A 5,342-nucleotide genomic window follows, 5' to 3' on the forward strand; every position below is an offset into this window, starting at 1 on the left:
AGAGAGAGAGAGAGAGAGAGAGAGAGAGAGAGAGAGCGCCTGAACTCACAACTCATAGTTACCTTACTAGTCTTTGGAGAAAGCCCTCAAAGAGCAGACTTCATGTTTTAAGTCCCAAAAGGAAATCTCTACAATGCATTTTTAAAGACAGACTTTACAAGCTGCAGAAAGCCACATTCTATAGATACTATCTCTCTATGAACAAGAAGAATATGAAGACACTGTAGTCGGCCAGACCCCAATGCACCTGCTTCTGAGGCACTTCCAGATGCCTACTCAACACTGGATTCTCAGGAAACTGTCAAAGCAACCCTAGCCCGCCCTAGGCCTCTAGCGACCTCCCTGAGATGAGATCGGTGCAAATCCAGGTGTCAGCACCATATTCTTCCCAGAGAGAACCACAGGCAGAAGCAACAGCTCCCAGATTAAAGGCAAACATGTAATTTTCTCCTCTCCAGTAAAGTACTGTAGCCAGCCTGTCAAATCCCACATTCTTCTAGTGAGCACTGAAGGTCTGTCTTTAAACCACTTTTCTACAAGAACTGAACCTAATACTTAATGGCCACACATACTCTGTAATTTGAAAAGGTAGTTGTGACCAGGGGAAAGCGGACATGTAGCAGTACTGCCCGGCACAGTGACCAACAATCTCATCTACTTCCCCATTTTCATAAACCCAGCACTTTACCCCTCTGGCTCTATGCAGGAACAAGCATCACTCCATGGAGGAATCAGCAAAGGCAACAAGCATGCTTCTCCAGAAATCCCTGGGCTAAACGCATCCTAAAAAGCTTTGCTGGCAAATGAGGGGAAAGACTCCATGCTCAAAATCAGCTCCGTTCATTTCCGGCCCGGTTTGCGGACAAGCCATTTAAACTCTTCCGAGCTTCCACCCCTCGCCGTAAAAGCACACAGGAAAGAGACACACCTTACTCTAAGGTGACCATCCGGAGAGTAAACACAGACTCAGGACAGTGCTCGACCCAACAAGTGATAAAACAGTAACTAAGTAATAGGGAAATTCTGTAACTACGTGTTACCAGATGACTGATACTCTAAAACAGTCGCAGCTGCGTGAAGTGAATGTCCTCCATGAAGGGGGGCGGTTTCCTAGGTGTGTGTAAGTGTGTCACAACTGCAGGGCACCATGAGGAGCTGCGTTTTCTGCAAATTAAGCACACAGGAAAGTTGCTTCTCTCCTAAAGGCCCAAGAAAGCCGCGCACGCGCGCTCGTTTCTCGGCGTTTCCTGCACACATCCACGGAGTTGTGGCGGAGCTGCGGGCTTGCTCCGGAGATACCAGGCCCCGCTCGACTTAGGAAATCTTCCGAGCCCGTCCCTCTTCAAGGGAGTTTCCTGTCTTGGCAAAATAGATCGGACCGATCTGTTACATAATGCGACCCGCTCCGCACCGCCAAGGCTACGGGCGAGGACGTGGGCAGACGCCACGAGACCCCAGGCCTTCCGCCTCCTCTGCTGTCCGACGCCCGGCCCTCGGTCGCCCCAGCCGCCCAGACAGCCGAGCCGTCCAGAGCCCGCCCGCCCGGCCCGGCGGCCTCCCCGCCTCCTGAGCCCTGCCGATCGCTCCATTCTCTTGGCCGCGCCTCCCGCGCCGCGACGGCCTCCTTCTACTCCTCTGTCTCCCCGACCCCGCCGCGGCCTCCGTGTCCCTCTCCGCCCCCACCCGGCTGCGGCCTCCGCCTCCGCGATCTCGCCGCGGCCTCGCCTCCCGGACCCGGCCTCTTGGGCGAGCCGCCGGCACCGATCTCCGGCGTCCCCTGCCGCGCCGGCTCACGGCGGCGCACGTCCGCCCGGCCTTCTCGGTCCCTCCGGCTCCCGCGCCCGCCAGGCCTCACGGCCTCCGGGCCTCGCCGCCCCGACTCTCCGGCCTCCCCGCCCGCGGACAATGCGGAGCTGCCGCTGCCGCCTCCAAACATGGCGCCTGCACCTCCGCCCGGGCCGGCGAGGCGGGCGGCGAACAGCGACCGTCAGACACTCACCTTCGGGGCGCCGCGGCCGCGGGAGCCCGGCGGGCGGGCGGGCGCGGAGGCCGGCGCGGCCGAGGCGGCGCTAATGGCGCCGCGGCTCCTCCGCCAACGGCCGCGCAGCCGTGCCCCGCCGGGCTCCGGGGCGCGCTCGGCCAGCGGCTCCGGGCCCGCAGGGCGCCGCGGCTCGGGCGGGGTCGGCGGCGCCGGCACAGCCGGCTGAGGCCGGCTCGGGGCCCGGCCGGGCGGAGGACGCGGACGCGGAGCTGCTCGGACGCCTGCCGAGGCGCTGCTCGCTCCCCAGCGAAGCAAACAATGCGGCGAGCGCTCCGCCCGGCGCGCTGCGTGCGAGACGCGCCCCGCCCGCCGCCGCCATGACGCGCGCCGCGCCAAGCCGGGATAAGGGGGCGGGGCGGGACGCGAAGGAGAGAGTGGGGTGACCAGGAAGGGTGGCTCTCGGGGAGTTAGGGTGGGGATCCGGATGGGGGAGGAGTGCTACAAGAGTGGGGTGACTAGGAGGAGAATTCTGGGGGAGACAGGCTAGGGCTCCTGAGGATGAAGGACTGCTGCTGTAAGAGAAGGGTAACCAGATGAATGGTGTTTACTGTGGGGTCAATGGCACTGAGTAGAGCGAGAATGCTGACCCTAGAGAGCCAGGTGGAGTTTCCTGAGAGTTCGTGCTTTCCAAGGGAATGGTTCTTGAGAGAATCAAGAGATGCATCCTAAGGGGGAGAAGTGGGGTTCTGATAGTGTCTGGTGACCAGGGTGGTTCACGGAGGATGAGTTAGGAGGGAATGGTGAGGGCCGTAATGGAGGGATCACCAAACAAGGGTGGATCCCTTTGAGGAATAAATGGCTAGGACTGGGGAACCCTAAGGTGGCACTAGAAAGGCATTAACAAGGGCACGAGGTCAGTGGTTGGGTAGAGGAGGGTATGCAAAGGACTTGAGGATGACTAGTGACTGGGACAAGTAGTAGCAATCTCAAACTATGGGCAGCCAGGTCTGGGGGCATGCCTCCAACTCAGGCTTTCCTCTTCTTTTCTTTCTTTCTGTCTGTCTGTCTGCCTTTCTTACTTACTTTGGTGGTGGTGGTGGTGGTGGTGGTGGTGGGTTTGATTGTTTGGTTGCCTGATTTTTGGTTTTGTTGTTTTGAGACAGACTCTCACTATGTAATTCTGACTGTCTGTAACTCACTATGTAGACAGAAATCTGCCTCCCTAAAGGCTTGGCCCACCACCCATGACTTAGGCCTTCCTCTTATAAGCATTGTTCTCATAGATGTATTTAAGCATTGACATCCCTACCTAGGAGCTACAGCAGTGGTTCTCAACAGTTCTATTGCTGCTGATCATTGCTGTGGTGGCCTCCAGCCATCAGATTCTTTCACTTCTACTTTTTAACTATAGTATTCAATACTGTTATGAATGTAAATATCTGATATGCAGGACCAAAAGGGTTGTGACCCACAAGCTGAGAATCTCTGCTGTAAAAGGCTTGAAGGTTTTGAAATCAGGTCCCTTTGGGTTGGTGCTTAGGGACACTGGTCTTACTCTCCAGCTTGTTCCATCTACTTTGTCCTTAGGTTTTGTTTTTGTTTTTGTTTTTGTTTTTGTTTTTTTGGTTTTTCGAGACAGGGTTTTTCTGTGTAGCCCTGGCTGTCCTGGCACTCACTTTGTAGACCAGGCTGGCCTCGAACTCAGAAATCCGCCTGCCTCTGCCTCCCGAGTGCTGGGATTAAAGGCGTGCGCCACCACGCCCGGCTTGTCCTTAGTTTAAAAGTTAGTGGCTTATAGAGAATTTTCATTATGAGATTCATCTCTAAATATTTTGAAATGGGGGTGAAGACTGGGTGGTTCTTTGGTTGCCTTGGAAGGCTTATGACAGGTGTCATGGTGATGAACCACTAGTCATGTGCCTGTGACATTAGCCTGGACCTCTCAGGTAAACAGATGAGCTTTTCATTCGAGAGCAGAGCTGCTCTCCTCCCCGTGACAGGTAGGGCAGGCTCACAGCTCAGGATGTGGCACCAAACAGTTATTGGGACAAGGCAGACTTGCTCATCTGCGCATCCCAGCTTTTGGCTGGCCACTACTCTTATCCCACTGTAGCCAAACTATGGGCTAGAAAATAGTCATTTTGTTGTTGTTTGTTTTGTTTTTCAATACAAGGCCTCTCAGTACATCCCTGAACTTCCTCTGTGGAGCAGATTGGCCTTGAACTCAAGAGATTTACCTGCCTCTGCCTCCAGAGTCCTGGGATTAAAGGCAATTGCCCTGCTGAAAAATAGTCTTTAAGGGTGAGTTAATTCTGGAGCCACTCCCAAGCAAGGCCTCCTGTTTAGCTAGTACTCTCTTCATGCACACCACTGATCCGTGATAGGGATACCCTGTGAGGCCTGAACACATCTGTCACAAAGCCAGGAACTGTAAATGCTGCCTCCCCTACAGAAGTCCACTCGTCTGAATCTAAGCATTCCAGGACCATGAAGAACAAGCAAGATGAGCCCTCAACCTTCTCTCTACCTCAGGAAAATTAAATGCAAACCAACAAGGGAATGACCTCCCACCACACAAAACAAAAGTAAGGCACTGTCTCAGAAAACCAAAGATGAAAAGACACAACAGCTTCAAGAGCAGGAAGGACTGAGGGAGAGGGGGACTTCTCAGGCAAAGCAATTCTTAGTAGGCTGGAGGGATCCCACAGACTGGCATGACACCAAGACAAACTGCAACTTCAACCGAAAAGCTATCAGAGAGGAAGGGCCTTCATTTTTGGTTTGTTTGGGTTTTTTTTGGTTTTACTGTTTTTGTTTGTTTGGTTGGTTGGTTGGTTTTGGTTTTTCCAAGACAGGGTTTCTCTGTGTCACCCTGGCTGTCCTGGAACTCACTCTGTAGACCAGGCTGGCCTCAAACTCAGAAATCTGCCTGCCTCTGCCTCCCAAGTGCTGGAATTAAAGGCATGCATCACCATACCCAGCTAATAAGGACCTTCTTTATGATGCCCCAGATAATGTTTGTAGGAGGAATTAACTAAAATTCTAAAAGAATTGAACCTAGAATTCACGAGACAGTAGAAACTAGTGTTCAAATGAGACAGCACAAGAAAGATGGATTCATTGCCCATATATAGTCAAGTTTGCTGAAACAAATATCTTTAAAAATTACTAAAAGATACATGTTAGCAAAATTAAATGTGAATTTAGTAGCAAGACGTGGATGTTGGCCAGAAAACCAGCTTGGTGGACTGTTAATGTCAGATAGTATCAAAAATCTCAGATAGTATCAAAAATCTCAGACAAACTCTGTTGCTCCTGTGAAGAGAAAAAGCAACAGATACAAATACCGTGATGTTCTTAC

At 53.1% G+C, this 5,342-nt stretch overlaps 1 protein-coding gene across 3 annotated transcripts in view; it reads right to left on the minus strand.

Annotated features, from left to right (window-relative positions):
• Positions 1-2,289, minus strand: part of Brd1 (bromodomain containing 1) — a 48,859-nt gene extending 46,570 nt beyond the window's left edge. For 2 of the 3 annotated variants that reach the window (XM_021182866.2, XM_021182865.2), the window contains exon 1: positions 2,000-2,035. The gene's annotated coding sequence lies outside the window, so the exon portion shown is untranslated. Of the gene's footprint in view, positions 1-1,999 lie in introns of all 3 variants that reach the window. The other variant, XM_021182864.2, reaches the window with a different exon arrangement.
• Positions 2,290-5,342: the final 3,053 nt, after the last annotated feature.

This window comes from Mus caroli, chromosome 15, assembly GCF_900094665.2.
Source record: "Mus caroli chromosome 15, CAROLI_EIJ_v1.1, whole genome shotgun sequence".
NCBI classification, from domain to species: domain Eukaryota; kingdom Metazoa; phylum Chordata; class Mammalia; order Rodentia; family Muridae; genus Mus; species Mus caroli.